Raw genomic sequence first — 19,640 nt, forward strand, 5'->3', positions numbered from 1 at the left:
ACGGAGTTTGTGTACTTTCCTACATCCACAGCACAAATGATTCCTCACAACACCAGTCTTAACCCAGACTTCATGGCAGGACGTTGTTTTGTACATATCAAAGTTAACTCTCTTCCAGAAGGCACTTGATATACAGACAGTCCATGGACCACCTGTGTGAAAACCATGTATTAAATTACATATTCTCAGGCATCAGTCTTTATTTATTAGATTGGTATCTCCTGAGGCAGGTCCAGAAGACTCCCTGTTAGAGAAGGCCTGCCAAGGAGTTACCACATTCATAAAAGATTAAGACCCAGAGTATTGCGACTTCTCCATCCACTCTGATAATCATTTCAAAATTTCAAATACAGGGAAAATTTTACAAAACCCGGAGGCAAAGGCAGGAGGGTGAAATTGTCCCATGGCAAGGAAACATCAGGGAGACTTATGTGTCCAGAACACTGGCAACATTTGAGGTATAGCCTGTGCTATCAGAAGGTGCGGGTGGCCCCTCCATTTTATCTGCACCTCGCTCCTTTTCCTCATTGTTTAGTGAGTTTCTGGCACAGCCCTGAAACTCCAACTGTCTCCATCCATCCTTGACCAGGATACCTTTACTCCCCCAAATTTCCCTTACATAATAGAGGTACTTGCAATAGAGGTGTAATTACACCAGTAATTGTATAAAAATACGCACAAAAGAAAGGCTGCAGCTGTTGGGAGCAGGAGTCTGCTGGAAGTCCTGCTTCCATGGTACAAGGCTACCACAGAGCCACAGGATACTGGGGACAAGTTGGAGCTCTTTAGAGTTTACTTCAAGCATGTTGGGGACCCCAGGTGACTTGAGAACTGAGGAGGGAACCTGCCACACAACATTTCCTATCCGTTTTCAGAGGGTGTCAACACCCTCCTTCCCACACCTGCTGTTCCCAAATATCACAACCTGATTTTTTCCTCCAACCTCCTGTCTTGATGATGCTGTTTAAATATGCATGGGGTGCTGTGATGCCAACATACTTTGCGAAATTTCAGATACCTTTTTTTAAACAGAGGCTTTTTTTTAAATTCCTCTTTTAGTTGATCTCAGTTTTTAAGAGAGGTAAGATGAACGACAAATGAATGACAGATGCAGGCGGCTGGAAAAGTAAAAACCAAGTCTGCAAAATCATGCTTTGAATTCAGAGGGTCTCACTTTGAGATAAAAGATTTAAAACAAAATGAACACCCCAAGAATTTACAAAGCAGAGACACAAAGGAGCAACTGGTCATATTGGAAAATAATCATTTACTTTGCCATAGGATCTAAAGTTCCCAACTCTGCAAAATCCAGGTAAATTTGTGTAAGCATATAATTTTTATTTATTATGAAAAGATCATTATTTGTTATACATATATATATACAGACACAAATATTTAATATTATTTTCAGATTACAGACAACTTACGGACTATCATTTTATGCATTTATTTCGAATAGATCTTACTGGGGGTTCTATCATGTATGTCTGAGCTGAGATCAGAAGAATCCCAGGGCGGAATATGAACAGGTTGTCGACCCCAACTCAATCAGAGCACTGCTTCTGCTGCTTGGCTGTCCTGTGGAGGCACACAAAGTACTCCTGTTTAAGTAGCTATGGAAAGTCCCCTGTAACACCCACAGAAATCTGGCTCCTTAACTCTAGAGTTCTCAAAACTAAAACAGAAATGTGTCTGTCTCAAAGTCATAGACGTCATTATTAACGCCAGTAGAGTCCTTCCATTGTTCACTGTCTATTGTTTTCCCATGGACGGAGTTGATCATTTTGTTAAATCAAACTGTCTCACTGTCTGGCTATGAACTAATCACACTGAAGGTGAGCCACAAACAAATCTTCCCTTGAACAAGCCTGGCATTTCCCAGAGCTCCAGATGCACTGAATAATTCCAGTGTTCATCACTGCTCTGTCTTGAGTTGGAACAAGAAAACTCAAGCTACTGCATGCCAAAATAAAGTTGAGAATATCAACAATAGCAAGGTGTTATCCATCTGAATCAATGCCTCAGTGGGGAGTTATCAAAGGAAAAAAACCCATAAGAATCAGGTATTGAATCCACTTGAGTACTAAGAACCTTCTATGGGATCAATTTATTTCCTATATTTATTTCAAATTATTTAACACACATGTAGGTAGCTTCTATTGTGTGTCTGTAGCTGTCCTGAACACCTTACAGATATTGCTTCGTTCAGTCTCTGCAACAACCCTGTAACAGACACTATATATTAATTTCATGACTCTCTCCAAATTTCTGTTTTTATAGTGTGTTCAGATCATCCCAAATTAATCTAATTTCAAGGAATTAGCAATGCTTTTCACCTGCATGCTGTCTTCCTTACTGTCCTATTGGCCTGGAACGTAGACACTATTCTTCCTCTCTCTCCAGGACTAGCCATCCTAGACCAATTCTTCATCTGTCTGCCCCTGGACTCAGATGTAAATTCCACCACTTTCTGAGAGCCACTTCCTGCAATCCTGTTGTCATATTTCTTACCCTCCTACTCAAAAGAGTTCTGCTTCCTTGTTACAAATCAAACTGAATACCAATGCCTTGTTTTGTCATTGCGGACTCTTTATAATAATGGCTGACCCTTATTTCTCATAATCCTTCTTAGCATGGCATCTAGTCTAGTCAAACTTAACTGCCACCATGCACCAAGTATGTCTCATAGGCATCTATAGCCAGGGATTTTCTTAGAAGGCTGCCTCTTTCTTTGTTCTTTGCAGTCCCCTCCACACAGTGCCCCAAATTCTATGTCTAAGTTACTTCTGTGAAGCTCTGTCAAGTGTCTGTCTCCTCTCATTCACTCTTGTGTTCACCCAGACCCTGCAGATCCGATGGCTTTCTTACAACACACATGGTATGTGTCTAAGACACAGTTCTAGACTATGTAACTCCCTGACCAAAGTGAGACTTCTCTCTGAAGATGTCAGTATTCACCATCATCCTTAGCATGACAAATGGAATGGAGGAAAGATATAACAATGTATCATTATTGTTGCCTTCGTAATCTGCTTCTAGAATTTGAAAGATAGAGAATTGAATCTTTCATACTGTAGAGCCTCGGAAATAAATAAACAAATAAACAAACAAACAAATAAATAAAGGATTGGTTAGTGACAAATGGGATTGCAGGAAAAAGAAATAAGAGAGATACCTAGTCAAGAACTGGCCCAATGAAATAAGAACTTGATTCTCAAAACTTAAAATTTAGATGACCAATACAAAGACCATAGGAATTAGGAAATGCAAGTTAAAAATGTGTTACAATTCTATTGCAGCCCAATTAGTATAATTATCATTAGGTTAACAAGGAACAACAGGAAGTAAAAAGAATGTGGAGAAAAGAAAGATTTGTAAACTGCTTGTGGGACATAAATTCAGCTATGATGCAAATCCATATGGAGGTAACTTTAATAATAATAACAATAATAACAGTCCACACACACATTTATTGCCCCCCTGTTCCAAATGATGGAATCGCCTAAATATATGTTACTCAAAACAACACTTACAAACACAAAGAAATCAAGCTGGTACTGAAGTGGGAAATCCCTCCCTAGTGGCTGGCTATGTGCTACATATGCTCCTGTGGGAGGAAAATGAATCAAAACTGTTACCTAGCCACGCACCCTGTAAAGAGTTGACCTTTGGCAATGTAGAGAATAATGTCAATCACATTAATTAAATAAGCAACCACTTTGTGGTTGGACTTAAGGGCCACTCCACAGTCCAGAAACTCACAGAGGGTCCTGGACAATGGGCCAACAACTTGTGGTTCAGAAACTTAGAGGTCTGACATCTTATGGCTGGTCTCCATGCTGTCTCACCTCTAGCAAAATAACATTTTCTTTCTCTTCTCCGTTTTCTTCTTCTGAACATTTGCCACCCTTGGGTCTTTCTTTTAAACTGTAATATAATTGGTTTTAAGCTTTCAAAAGTGCAATTTCTTTCTAACACGCTTATTCATGCTGATCCTGATTTTTCTGCAATATTATTTTCTAGCACTCCTAATGTTCCTAGCTCATAAGATTAATAAATTGGGTTAATCAAAGAAAATGTGGCACACACACACACACACACACACACACACACACACACACACACTGGAGTTGTATTCAGCCACAGAAAGGAAGTAAATTACATTATTTGCTGGAGAATAGAAATAACTAGAGATTATCCTATTAAACAAAATAAGTCAGATACAGAAAGTCAAATGTTGCCTACCTTCTCTCACTTGCAGGCTCCGAAATTTTTAGAAATACAGGCATTTATTCTATTGTGTATGTGCCATAGACATGTGGTTGAAAACAGAAGAGACACTAAGGGAAGACACCAGAGAGTAGGAGAAAGAGGGAGAAAGACTAAAAGGAGGCACTGGACGGAGGTGAAGGTGTTCCAGGTACATGGTGTTCATGAAGGAGACTGTCTCTAGCGCTATGTGCAATCACTGTACATTAATGGTAATGCTACAAGAGAAAAGCAGCTCGCCGAGGGGTGTAGAATAAAGCAATGGAGGGAAGCTACAGGGCTAGCCACGCTTGCTTTACTTGCTTCCTATAGTACCTATCCATGCTGTAGTCAGTGGGACTGAGGTAATAATAATGGAGTACACTGACCCTTCATGGAGGTAGCCCACTCCTAAAGCCTAGAAAACATAGGAGAAATATATCAAGGTGTGTGGATAGGGCAGAACCCTAAAACACAGGAGACAAAAACAAAGATAGACAGAGATACACTGAACTAAATATCTCACCCACAGCCAAAGAAACACTTCAGAGGAAAGAGGAAACCTACAGAATGGGGAAGAAAACATGGATATTTGACAAGAGAGTACTATCCAGATCCTATAAAGAATCCCAAAACCCAATGGCAAAAAAAACAAACAAACAAAAACCAGTAAAAAAATTAGAAAACTATTAGCCACAGAGATCTGATACTCTGCTAGGCACCAAAAGATAAGTACCATCCGATTGCATGTGTAAGTGGAATCCAAAGCAGTGCCTCTCATGTCATTTGAGAGGATGTGGTCATCCGAGGTTGGAAAGGGCAGAGTGGAGAAGTTTGAGTAGGAGAAGATGACTACAGACACTAGGTTTTAGCTGCACAGGCACAGAAAGCCCTGGTGTGCCTCACAGTAGTGTAACTATAGAGAGTGCCAAAGCACCAGGTGTTTCTAAGGGCTAATTGTTATGGTGTCGGTAGCAAACATCCCCAAAGATTCCTGTGGTGATGGATTGGTCCCTAGACGATGGTGCTGCAACCAATGACTAGACTATGACCCAGTTCCCAGAAACTGAGACCTTGTTAAAGGAATTGGTCATTGTGGTGTGAGTTCAAGTGGACCTTGTCCTCACCAATTCTCTCTCTCTCTCCCTCCCTCTCTCTCATAGTCTCTCTGTCTCTCTTTCCTTCCCTCTTTCCCTCTCTGTCTCTCTGTCTCTGTCTGTCTCTGTCTGTCTCTGTCTCTGTCTGTGTCTCTGTCTGTGTCTCTGTCTCTCTCTCTCTCTCTCTCTCTCTCTCTCTCTCTCTCTCTCTCTCTCTCTCCTTCTCAACCAGAGTAGCTTTGTCCTTCTGTGTCCTTTGTCCATGATATACACTGCCTCATCAGGACCCAGAAACAATAGCACAGGCAAACCCAACAACAAGACAAATCAGTCCCTTTTAAGTAGGCTCCTCTCAGGTACCTTGTTGATTAAGGCACTAGTAGAAAGAATTTTAGTTTTCACCCTAAAGAAAGAACAAATGTTTAAGGCGGTAGATGCATTTTTCCTGATGTTGCACAATGTACATGTGTCTCAGAACATCACAGGAGTCCCCTACAGGCATAAGTGTTTTAAGCATTCAGTTCAAATGATTTTAAATTTAAAATATGATAATTACTACTGATGTATATTACTTGCCTCTGATGTACCAGTCAATGAACAGATACATTTTATTATTCCAAATTCTCCCCACTGTCCCCTGAGATAGTGGCCATTAGTCTTACAACAGGAGGGAAAAAATGAAGTTCCATGAGGTGTCCACAGTCAGTCAGGGTGAGAACAACCACGCAGCCTCAGTGCAGAAAGGCAAAGGCAATTCCTTCTCTTACATTCTAGCCATAGTGAGACATAGTGAAGTTATTTTTAAAGCCACCCTTCAAAGGATGAATTGCTAGTTTTTAATATGAAGGATGATCCTTTGGCTGATCTCAATTCTCTTCCCCTGGAGAAAAACATGCCTAGGTGAGGTCTGGGCTGATTCTGTGGCAGCCCAGAGCCTACACGCTTCCTCTGAGCTTTCATCTTTCCCTGGAGTTCTTTTATTTTGATTCTGGTTGCTACCATCAAGCCCCGGCCCTCTCTTGGGTTACAGAGGCAGAAGGATGACAAATACTTTCCCTCCTTCCTTCTCAGCTTAAGGCAAACAGTTCTTTTCCTTCCTTTCCATAGCAGGATGGAGATAAGCTGATGTACTCAAAGTGAAGTTTACCAAGACAGGAATATCCAAATGAAAGTAACATGAAAAGAGCCCCAAATACATAACTGCTTTGACCTTGGAGTGCATGTGTATTGTACATAAATGTTCATACACAGGTGTGAGATCATTTCCTCACTACAAAGAAGAAATAAGCAAATTAACTTCTCTATTTTTCTTTCTGAAGACTCAGTGCACATTTGCTAAGAAGTGTTATGTTGCATTTTTAATCCCCAAAGAGTCTGAGTGCCCGGTCAGCTCACTGCTTCCCCTCAGCACCTAGCAGATACCTGTACCTACTCACCCCGTCATCCACTATTGGGTCAGTGGATGCGACAGCACTCCTTTGCAATTTGAATGCAGAACTTACCATGAGATTGATCATAGAGTATCAATGTGTGAGAAAGTTACTCCCCTACCTTACTGAAATGTTCATAGAGACTGACAACTGTGCATCTCTGAAGCTCATGAAGTTCTTATTGAAACACTGCTTTCAAATGCCATCTACTACAGGAGACTTTACCAAAGGCTATGAGTATAAGCGTGCAATACCCTTGCCCTCAAACAGCAGACTGAGGTGTCCAGCTTCTCCTTTTCCACCCCACATTGCATGATCAGTATCAAGATCAGCATTCCAGATCTTTCTACTCCATCAGTCACTGAATGAGATCATTACTGTTTGGAACTCAAGACTGACGTCAGGGTGCTGGTGTCAAAACAAGAAGAATGGACTACATCAGCACACTACTCCTGCATTGGGGCACAGATGCTAAAAGCTTTTCCATCTCCTAATTCTGTTGAGAGAGTGGGGATTTGATGTATTTTCTCTTCCCATTCTATGCCTTCAAGCTCATCCCCCATGTCATCCTCATCTGCTTTCTGTCTTCTCCTCCCATTCTCTTTGCCCAAACCACCAACCTCCTCTATTTCTTTCATCATCTGGTGACTGTACCATCTTCCCAAGGCCCTTCCTTGTGAAACTTGTAATTCCCAGAACTGGCTCTGCCCATGTATAGCTCTGTCTCATGAGCTGGCAAGAAAATTTATCTTTTTTTAGGTGCACAGCTCAGATTAATTACCATTTTGAACATTTTGTAAAATATACTATAGCACTGAAACAAAAAATAATGTAAGCACTCCATGGCACAGACCCAGGGCAGCGGGGTGTAAGCGCGGTAAGAGAAGAACTACATTTTATCATTTTGGGAGTCACTGCCAGCTACTTAGGAACTTCTGGAGACAATAAACTTTACTACCTTAATAGCTTTCACAATTGCTTCGAGGGAGAAAATTTCTGTTGTCTGAGACAAAAAAAAATGTTAAGTTGTCAGGATAAGATATTTGCTTTTGAGCACAACTCCTGAGAAATAGATAAAATATTAGCAGAGAGAATGAGGATCATTTAGTTTGATAACCAGGAAAGAGAGCTCGAAGGAAAGAGATTAGGGCTATGAAGTAAAGAGTCAGAAGCAGGGTAGACACAAAGATAAGCTGGGTAAAATTGACAGAGAGGGAAGGGATGCTGTGGTCAGGCAGTGCATTCTAAGAGTGATGCCTGCGCCTCCCAGGAACACAACGTTCTAAGGGTTTCTATTCTTCCAAAGAGAACACTAAGGAAGCCATATTTATTGAACTACCTGGGGGGTCTATAGGAAAAAAACTGGATAGGAACAGTTCAAAAGCCAGAAAATAATAACAGTAACTATTTCCTATCTGTGAGGCCTTGGGGCCCCCTCCAATGGTATTAGTAAATAACCATGGTGTTGACCTTCATTCAACAGTTCTTTGTTCAAAACAATATTGGCCAAAATCCTTGTATCAGAATGGTCCTTTGAGAGCCCGTCTACCAAGTATGTGGATGATGTGTTTTGCACCCATTTGCTCTCTTATTTGAGCTTGGTTAGCCTCTAGAATACTCATCCCATAATACTTAACACAAGTAGTTCAATGGGAATGCTGCTAGAAATACTGTATTTGCCATAGTCAGAAAGTAGCAGAAGTGGCGGTCCTCGTGGTGACCCTAGAATGCCTGTCACACAGACCTGGCAGGTTCTGGGCCTTCCCTGGGACTCAAGAGGGCAGGCACTTTTAAAGCCAGCCTGCCATCCACTGGGACCGAACACAGTTTTGTTTTTGTTTTTTGTTTTGTTTTTGTTTTTTGTTTTGTTTCTGTTTTCATGGAAACTTCCTCCCAGAAAGTCAAGGATACTTCCTGTGGCCCTCACACACTAATCTTTTTCTTCTTTGCTTTGCCCATTCTAGTTGTCTTTTGCCAAAATAAAGGTAGCCAGAACCTGGGCTCTCTATCCACCCTCCAGAACTCTCCACCAGATTAGGGCCCCTCACTGAGTCTGACATTCCATTCTCGGTCTAGAAAAGAATGTGTTCCATCTGCCCTGGACCCCCTTGAAAGGCGTCTGTGAGTCATGGCCAGTTGGAAAAGGCAAGGTTGCCAACCAACTGCAGCCTGGACAATGGCAAACATGGTCAGAGGAAAGCCAGATAAGACGGAGGCGAGAGAAGACAGAAATAGGTCAGTGACTGCTCCTTGGAGCCAGAGGCAGACAGCGCTGAGACTCTGGATGGCTGAGAACTCACTCAATCTCCACAGGTTGTGCCCTCTCCTCAGACACAATTCTGTTCCCTGTAGGCAGGGTCTCATTCCCCTCACTTTGAAATGCTTGTTAACTAAATTCCACTGTTTCTGTGACTCCCACAACTTTAAATTTACAAAGAAGCGAGGCCATGCAGTACAGCCCTTCTGTACCAATATATGCACTGTATCTCTTAGTAAAATGTCCTCCAGGCTTATCCATGATTTTTTCAAATAGCAAGACTTCTTTATTTTAAGATTCAATTACATTTCTCTCTCTGTCTCTTTTTGTATATCTGTCACTCATGTCTGTGTCTCTCTTTGTCTCCCTCTGCATCTATGTATTTGTGTATGCATATATGTATGTATGTATGTATGTATGTATGTATGTATGTATGTATGTATCTGTGGATCTCTATCTCTATATATGAGTCTTTCATATATAAATTTAGGAACATATCTAATGTATATCAAAATCATCTATATTCCCCCTCCCTTCCCTCCTCCTTCCTGTATTATCCATTTACCAATTGATGATCAGTTACGTCGACTTTCATTCTGGCCATTATGAATCATAACCTTTTCATTCTTACTCTACTGTTTCCCTCTTACAACCACCCTAAAGACTGCATAATGTGTACCATAGCCCAGAATAATTTCAACCTGAGATCTTTAATTGCATCTACAACATCTTGTTGACCTTACAGTTCCCAGGTATCTGGACAGGGACATGTTTGGGGGGATTCTTCAGCCCACTCCACAGTCACATTCTGGTTATCTTTGCACCATCTCCACAAACACTATCTAAACTCAAGCCTCCATTATCCCCCAGCATTCATTGCGGTAACCTCTGAGCCAGACTCTGTCTTCACAACCTCCATTCTTACAAATGGAAGTCTGATCGTGCCAAGCTACTCCTCAGAAGACTGATTCTCCATGATTCAACCTGCCCCCTAAAAGCCTCCCAATGTTCTATCCCTTGACCCCCCATCTTCTCTATAGTGGCTTTCCTCCATGTCCTTGAGAATACCTGGTGAACTGGGGCCTCAGGAAGCTTAGGATTCTGTTCCTCTCCCTACAACTCTGCCTCCACCTCACTCCTTCCCTTTCTTACTATCCTCTCCCTAGTCCTCCACTGCTCCATCACCCATTTTCATTCTCTTTCCTACTCCTGCTCTTCTCCATAAGGCAGACGGATGCCTCTCCTCCTTCCCTGGTGCTGCCTGCAGCTACCTCTATCACAGGTTGAGGCATCTCTAATTCTCTGCCTCATTCTCCCATCCCACAATTCACAAAACTATGTACTTGGCAAGAGCATGACCTTTTGCCTAGTTTGCTCGATGTTGCGTCCCTACACTGGGAAGTACCTAGAATTAATAAATACGCATTCAGTAAATAAACAAATGAACATACTTGATCTCTCTAAATGGACCAATAAAGTTATTTCTCATTGCCTACATCTCTACAACTAAAAAGAGAGGCACTCTGACCTATTTTGCAAGTTTTACAGGCATTCTGGCCATCAGTAAGGGTTTCTGGTTCAACCCACATCCATTTGACTTCCTTCTGAGGATGTTATCATGGTAAAAGGAGACCCTGTGCCTTCCCAACACCTAGAAGAAAAGAGGCACCTCACGCCCCCCCCCCCACTTCCAACACATTAACTGTGGACGTGTGAACTAGATTTGATTAATCAGTTACTTCTGCTCAGATAGCTGTGTTGACAGCAATGCAGAGAAGCACTGTACGGTGGCTATGGTAATGCCCAATGGCATCCAGGTATGATGCTCTTCAAGTCAATCAACTATAAATAGGAGCACCTTCAAGGGCTCAGTCTCTACAGTCTTGACCTCTGGGCTTACCCTGGCTTCTGCCCATCGTCCACATCTGCTCCTGTTCTCTGTCTAGCCAGTTAGCCCCTATCCCTCCCAATACCTTCCTCTTATCACCAGTACTAGTCAAGAGTTTCTCTTGCCTGAAGCTGGAATTTCCTCAGAACATTTAGAGGGAGCCATACACTGGATGCTAGTAGATGTCCATCTCTTGACAGCTACAGTTTGTATCCTTGAATGAAGAGGAATTACTTTGGACTAATGGCAGAAGGTTCACCCAAGACACAGGGGTTATAGCAAGCCCAACATCATACATCCCGTGACCGGTAGACCCAGAGTTCAGAAGTGCAGACCACTTCCACCAGGTTGAGGGAACTGTCCAGTATGGCTGACTTCCAGTGACTCAGAACAGGGCTGGATCTCACAGCAGATCACGCTGCTGTTTATTCCTCGTCCTTCTTTCTCCCTCCTCCCATGAGGTTTCTGGGCATACCCTCAAAACTCATGGCCCCTTCTCAGGATCTGTTCTTAGGGAAACTGAAACAAAACAGATCTTGACTGATAACCATGTGATTGGAAATGAAGTATTTATTTAAAAAACACTGTCTGAGCCTGGCAAGTTGTAGTGAAGCTCAGTGAGTCATGATGGTTTGTGAACTTCCAGCAGCTGCACACAGTATCTGATGCAGACCTCCCCACCCGCGACGCCATCTTGTGCTGTGACTGCCAGAAAATAGTTTCTCTTAGACTAAGGTTTGTTCTCTATATGTTTTATGTTTCCTTGTATTTTTTCTCTAAGATATATTACACGATATTCATAAGGTCGCTATGGAAACAGCAGGAAAAAAGAAATGCTGTTTATTCTTGGCTTTTCATGTCACCAGTGGGAACAGCACAGTGGGACAGTGTACCTCTCCCATCATTATAAGGAAATGGTTGGTGTACAGTTTGTATTTGGAGGTGAGAACTCAAGCCAGCTTAGGAATAGTCATACTTAGGGGCTGTAGAGATTGCTCAGTGGTTAGAGTGTGTGCTGCTCTTTCAGAACCCTGAATTCAGTTCCTAGCACACATGATAGGCAGCTCACAACTGTTACCCCAGTTGCAGGGAAAACATGCCTCTGGCCTCCATGAGCACCCACACATATCTGCATATGTACACATATACACAAAGACACCTGAACACATACCTGCATGTATACACACACAAGCCTGTGCACGCGTGCTCACACACACACACACACACCTGCATACACACACAGAGACACACATACACATACCAGCATACACACACACCATCATAGACATACACACCTGCATACACATACATACCTGCATACACACACACCTGCACTCACAAACATACCTGAATACATACACACCTGAATACACACACTCCTGCATAAACACACATCTGAGTATATACCTACATACAGAGAAAGAGACACACACCTGCATACACATACCTGCATTCACATTCACACATCTGCATATGCACATATATACATTCATATATCCACATATACACACATGAACAGAGACACACATATCTGTATACACACCGTCATTCACATACATACCTGCATACAAACACATGCATGCACACATACACACCATCATACACATACATACACCTGCATACACACACACACTTCATACATACATACCTGTATACATACAGCTGCATACATATACAGAATTAATGTAAAATAAAACCAATCTTTAAAAAGGAAAGAAATGCTACATTGATATGCTAAAAGAAAGTACTAAAGCAAAATGTCCATGTGCCAAAGATTGCCAAAACAGGGTACTTAGCAACTGTGGTTTGACTTGAAGGAAAACTTACCAATTAGGGGGCCACAGTAGTCAACCATAACAATCAAATTACATCTCTCTAGACCACTTAATACAGAATCAGTGATGCAGCTTACAGGTACAAAGAGAAAAGAATAATTCTTAGAGAAGCAGAAACTGACATAGAGTCGAGTCGTGCTGAGGTTGAAACACAGGAATAAGAGCTTGGTGCAAAAGTGAACCAACCCCACAAAATTGTCCTCTGACGCACATGTGTGCCATGGAAGACATGTGCCCCCACACATATCACACACAGAGAGAAAACTAACAATAACAGTTTCATTAGAAGACTAGGAACCTGTTGCTCTGGCCCCTCCAACCCTGAGACCAGACCACACTTAGCACGTCTATTGCTGCTGTGTTATACTCCTCTCCTAGAGAAAAGCACTGAGGAGCCTGATGTGAAAGCTGATTTGGCTCCTGGTAGAGCTGAAAGGAACTGCTCCTACATAGTGTGCCCTAGGAACAAACCCTCCATTACTTAAGTTCAGTGGGTTTCTCTCTCACACACAACCAAATTAACTTACCACCATCAGTCGTCGAAGACAAAGCTATAACCTATTCCAAAGCCCTCTGCCATCCAAAGGTTTTAGCCTACTTAGTGGCCTGATTTGTATCTCTGATGTGTGTCTTGGATATTTACTGCATAATCTGCTGCTGAAGTTAGGAGTCCGTAGTGGGGCTATCAGCTCCATCTTCCCACTTGCTGGGCTTTCCCCAGGCTGGCTCATTCTTCATATTCCAGTGTTCTACATCCACAAACCCCCTTTGCTCTTCTGAAGATTTCGGTCTTGAAGCTCCAAAGATATCCAGCATGAGGGCCACACACTCTGGATGTGTCAGCCTGAGGGCCATGCCTATGCACTATGGAGGTGTGCACCGTGTGAACTGCATTATCAAAAAGAAAAAAGAAAAATGTAAACCAGCACTCACTTACTATTGGCTGGAAATTACTCAGCAATTTTAATCATTGGTCAAAGTTTTCGCCTCTTTTTTCTTTCTTCTTTGGTGTTTTGGGTTTGATTTTTTTTGTTTTTGTTTTTTATGGTTTTGTGGATGTTTTATTTTTTGTTGTTGTTGTTGTTGTTTTGTTTTATTTAAAAAAAAACAGGAAAGAGAATGAAAGAGGGATATTTGAGACCAAATCAATTAGAAAGAAATTCAAGGTACTGTCAAAAATGGATGTTTCTAAAAAAAAAAAAAAAAAAAAAAATCAAGTCAAGCCTTCAGTCAAGATTAGCTGAGGTCTTAACTGCCAGCACTTCCCTGGATGGGGTAGGGCCATCTAGAGATGACCAATCATTATCCATCTCTCTATTCACATCTGTTCATCTGTCCTTAGGGAGCTTCGGAGAGAGGTGAGCAACTGCAGTAAGAGGGGAGGAGCCCCGATACCGTGAGCCCCTCCACCTCACTTCATCTCATTTGAAAGGATTCCAGGAAGGAAAAAAAAGTGTAACCACCTGACTTTGAAGCATCTTTAGAGATCCCCAATGTCATCAGCGTTCAAATGGTCCTTGTAAGTGAAAACGCACTGTACAGACAATTGATCCTATACTGTGGTTGAAGAATCATGGCTCCCTTGCTCTAGAGTTCAGTTTGCTGAGGGGAGGCAAGCACGAAAATGAAGAGTTCTACAACTGACTGAAATGCCTAAGAGTCTGCTGCAGCTCCTGTCCCACTGCCTTGCCTCTGTCATCAAAAGCAAGAGGCCGTGTCACTCACATTTCCATCTCCTTTAATGAAGGTTAGAACACCCCAAAAGCATTATCTGTGGGATGCGATATTCGCTTGCTTAATGTTTATTGAACTTGGCAGCGGCCATATAAGAGAACTCTGGTCTAGGAGCTCTCAGGGAAATAACAATGAACCTAAGGAAGATTCATTGTCAAAGTAGTTATATCAGCCACAGGGAGCACACTGAGCACTGGAAAAAGTCACCGAGTGAGTTAGCATCTTTGTATGAAGGCCTCCAAGGAGAGGTGGGGGCCGGGTGGGAAGGCATGGCGGATAGTGGCCAGATGGGGAGAAGGAGGCAGTTCCGGACACAGCCTTGAAACGGAGAAGTTATGTGGGAGAGTGAGAGCAAACTGACCCTGCCGTGCAGAGAGAGTGGGCAAAGTGTGAGTAAAGACAAGGAACAAGAGGGAGAATCACAGGAAATACTGCTTCGTGGGTGGGAACTTGTGGTTGGCATCTGAAACTGTATTCGGGAATAGAATCGTCTTTGCCCAATGAGAGGCCACTCATGCCAGGTCAAATATTGGTCTGAAATATCTCACCTGTCGCAAATGCCATGCAACTGCCACGCGCTGTCACAAAACGGAAACTCTTGCAAATCGGGGTCCCTCAGTCATTCAGCGGAAAGCTCTTGAGTCCAAAGTGCAGTTCTTAGAACGAATGCCGCGGTGAGAAGCGAGACTTTGTTTCTCAGGACTGTATCGGACGATCTGCGGGTTGGAGGGTGACATGTACGTTTGCAGATACAGAATGAGAGTTGATACACGAGGTAGCAGACAAAAGATGCTTAAAGAGACTAGAGAGATGGCTAATCTTCACCTTCCTCTCACACAATAAAACTAGAAACTAGGGCTGGAGGATCTAGGTCATGTTTGGAAACTGACCAATAAAATAGGGATGGCAATGAAATGAAATATCTAGAACAGGTCTAGAAAAAGGGAATTACGGCTCAGAACTGATTTATAAGTATTCTATTGTAGGCTGCACAGGATTCAGTGAACTCTAAAACCACAAAGCGGTTGATCATATAAGGTCAGAATTCCCCTCATTCATCAGGGCTTATCAAATGTGGCTCTGTTGAGCCATTTGATTGAGTATTGGTATGTACCACTCATGTGGGACACGGTGTTGGGATGACTTTTGACCTAAAAACTCTGTCTTCAATCATAACCACAATGTTTCTGTCTGCTTCAAATAATGGCTGCCACTGATGAAGATTTGGAAAGCTGGTGTGTAGGCACTGGAGTTCTGCCTTTTATCAGCAAAATCTGACCCCATTATTTCCTGACTTAATGAACTGGAGTCGACCTGCCTCCTTGGTTAGGCATTTCAAGGCTCCTGGGGTCTGCTATTGTCTTTACCTCAGCTCTTTCTTGTCCTCTCTTTCCCATACTCCTTACCAACAAGTCAGGTGCTAGCCAAACAAGGGGACGCTCTCCCTATTTAGAACAAGTCTCCTTTTTGTCACAGTGGTACCTACAAGGGATACTGCAAGACTCAACTCAAAGGTGTTCTTTGCCATGCTGCTTCTACATAAAACCTTGCATATTCTACTTAAAATGCTAGCATGACAATTAATTCCATTGGACCGTGAGTCCCTCAAGGACAGGAACCATGTTTTTTTCATTGTCTCCTTCATAACTGATCCTTCTCTAAGTGAAGAGGCTAATTTAAACTGCAGTGACAAATGATGACCACCAGATGGCAGTAGGTGGACATTTTGTCTCTGACCCATCATGAAGAAGAAGGGTTTGTAACAAATTGCCTTTCATCTCTGACCTTGCAGACAGACAAACACATTGCTGAAGACAGAAAGAAACCTTTGACTGGCTAGTCACATTCACACACACCCCGAATAACAGGTGGCCATTTTAGTCTCTGTTTTCTGTCGGCTCTGCTCCTTAGACGCAAACGTAGTCCATGAGGCAGGAACTTAGATTTTTCAGTTTGATCTTCACAAGGACAAGGTGACCATATTCTCAGTGACTAGAAGGAATGGTCACCAACACCCACTGATGGTCAGCATCTGTTGAAGTCCCAGAGCTTCCTGCCCACACCCATCTGCCGGAGGACAAGCAGTAGACAAAAGTCAGCCGAGTATCCGTTGCTTACTTTTCTTCTAAACGTTATAGTTTTACTTGACATGTATTATTGGTGTACATTTTTTAGGGGCTGTATGGGTTAGATATAAGAATACTTTGTGTAATAATCAGTGTGGAATTTTAGCATATCTAATTACCTCAGCCGGGATAATTTCTTTAATGTGAGAGCAGCATTCTGATTTTTCTTTTTCTGATCGGTATTTGTATATCCGTACAGCAATATTTGCTATAGTCATACAGTTGTGCTTTAGAGGGCCAAACGATCTTCCTTTTACCTAGTTAGGCATGGGCCGGGCTCTCCCCTCCTTCGCCCCCTCTCCTCCCCGCACTGTCTGATTACCACTTTCCCAGTCTGCACCTATGACATCAGCTTGTTTTGATTTCTCAAATGGGTGAGGTCATCCTTGTGGTATTTTTCTTTCTGGGCCTGTCTTGTTTCCCTTAGCTATGCCCTCCAGACTCAATCACAATATTGCAAAGTTAAGAAGTCAACAAATTATAATAGCCAAATAATATTCTTCTGTGTATAGATACACTTTCACCATAAATGATTCATTGATGGGCCCTGCCATTGATAACAATCCAAGGCTTTCATGGAAAGCACCAGCAATTCCCTGTGCATGTGTAATACTGTGAAGCCAGTGTCTTCCCTGGGGATTTGCCGGCTTCCTTGGTGAGCCCAATACTCATCAGTGAGACGGCCCAAAGCTTCAACTGAGAGGCAGCCTAGAGCCAGAATCCCTGGCTTCTTTGTGTATGCTGGTCTCTGAAGAGCCCCAGAAGCCAAGGGGCTCTGGAGTGATGGCCAAACCAGCAAGATCTCTCAGCCCTAAAGTAAAGGGCATGAGAGTTTCCCTTCCTCATTCCTCTGTCATTGCTGGCTTGCACTCTTCTCAACCCTCTATTGCCTATTGGCATGATAACCAGAATATGGTAAACAAGAGAAAGTGGCTATTACTCTTGCCATAATTCTTGACGGTCCAGCTCCACTGGATGTGCCCCAATCCTATTGTCCTGGTTATTTTTTGGCAACTTGACATTAATGGAGTCACCTGAGAAGGGACCCCAGTTGAGAAAGTGCCTCCAACAGACTGATCTGGAGACAAGCCTGGGAAGGGTTTTCTTAATTGATGGCTGATGTGGATGGATCCAGCTCCCTCTAGGGAATCTTTCCCTAGGCTGCTGGTCCTGCTTGCACAAGAAATCAGGCTGAGTGAGCCAGCAGCCCTTATCCATGGCTTCTGCTTTAGCTCCTGCTTGCAGCTTCCTGTGTTGAGTTCCTACCTTGCACCCATTCGATGGACTGTGACTTGGATACATAAAGCAAATAAGCTTCCTCCCCGCACCCCAAGTTGGTCTTTAAAATCCCAGCAACAGGAACCAAACTAAGAAAACTATGTGCTTTTTAAAAAACCACTATTAGAGCAAACATCATATTCAAGGATGAAGCCTAATATTTCGGTAAGATTCCACAAAGACTAGCTTCTCTTAAATAAGCACACCTCCTTCAGTTCTAAGGGACTCTAGGTGTCTTCCCTGGAACTGAGTTTCTGTAAAAGTACCCTCCGTGAAAGAACGTTTCACGCATCATGGAGTGGGTATAATGCTTATGTCAAATAGACCAGGAATCAAATTCTGACCCAGTCACATCCTGACCCCCTTTTCGTGGTTGGGTTACATTGCCTCCGCCAATCCAAGCTTCCTTTTCTATAAAAGCAGCTTAGACTGTAAGACAGGCAAGTGTTGAGAGTACCAGTGTGCAATGCACAGAATAAGTGTTAGCAGTTATCATTAGCATTCGAATCTGCAGAAGTAGAAGCGAGGAGACAGCTCCCGAAAAGTAAATCCTGATGTTATATTTAGCTGATACAGAAAAATGTAAAGATTCCAAATCTCTCCATAAATCATACCAGAACCCATTCTTTCAGGGAGATCCGTGTAGAGCCCTTTCTTCACTAAGACTTACTCAGTTCCTAGGCTGTAACAAGATAAAACCAGGTAAAGAAGATACAACATTGACAGCATCGTCTCTGCCCTCAGTGAGCTCTTGGGCTATGGAGATCTGCCCACAATAGTTATTATTCCGTGGGAGAATGCACTAGCCTGATGCACACAGATTCAGAAGTCAACCAGGAGAGAGTGAAACTCCCTGGTGTTCCTCAGAGGGCCCTGCAAGGCTGTCACGAACTAACCTTGGCCTTCCTGGGAATGAGTCCACCCAGTAGCATTGTCTTTTGAGAATGCATCATGATGGCTCATACCTTTAGCCTTGGCACCATACTTTAACCTTGAGCTGTCTTCTCAGAATACTCACCTGCTGGGAAGTGGAAAACAGCCACAAGTGTTCCTCATGAGCTCTGGTAGCCTGACAGCTCCTTCTCCCCCAGCTGGGATCTCATGGCAGATTTGAGCTACACGTGTTTATTAAGAAAACCAATATTCGGGGCTGGGGATTTGGCTCAGTGGTAGAGCGCTTACCTAGGAAGCACAAGGCCCTGGGTTCGGTCCCCAGCTCCGAAAAAAAGAACCAAAAAAAAAAAAAAGAAAAAAAAAGAAAAACAATATTCCATACCTGACATACATGAACAAATTTCGGTGAACACCTCCCACCACCAGTGCTCACCACATGTCAGTCACAAGAAGAAAAGTCAACAAGCCACACAGAAGGCCTTTGTTGCCAGGTCACCTAGATTCCTTAAAGGGAAATTGCTATAGGAAGGCTTCTCAGGCCATCTAAATTCTATTTCCTTTTAACTCCTTTCAACTTTATATTCACTCTTTGAAAGATTGCAAAACAAATATATTGATACTCTCATTGGCCTGAAATCCCTTTGTATATATAAACATTGACATGAGATCTCTTTTACTTTTTATTTTCCAATGCGCCTGGCTAATTGAACTCTCACTATCACATGCTTTTCGGAGTTTGTTGTGTGATAAGCACTTCTATGTGAATTGATGCTTTGAGTACTGTCCTGCTCCCTTCAGTACCACAGCTACTGAACTTCTCAGGTTCCACTTCTCTCTGTCATGTTGATGCCAG

General features: G+C 42.7%; 1 long non-coding RNA gene across 1 annotated transcript; it reads right to left on the minus strand.

Annotated features, from left to right (window-relative positions):
- Positions 1 to 1,252: 1,252 nt before the first annotated feature.
- On the minus strand, positions 1,253 to 19,241 carry LOC148002665 (uncharacterized). The gene is made up of 5 exons (XR_015633590.1): positions 18,912 to 19,241; positions 16,346 to 16,556; positions 15,038 to 15,205; positions 13,283 to 13,643; positions 1,253 to 1,578 (listed from the first exon to the last, which is right to left on the minus strand). It is a non-coding gene; the product is annotated as an uncharacterized LOC148002665 (long non-coding RNA).
- Positions 19,242 to 19,640: the final 399 nt, after the last annotated feature.

This window comes from Rattus norvegicus, chromosome 11, assembly GCF_021556685.1.
Source record: "Rattus norvegicus strain SHRSP/BbbUtx chromosome 11, alternate assembly SHRSP_T2T, whole genome shotgun sequence".
NCBI classification, from domain to species: domain Eukaryota; kingdom Metazoa; phylum Chordata; class Mammalia; order Rodentia; family Muridae; genus Rattus; species Rattus norvegicus.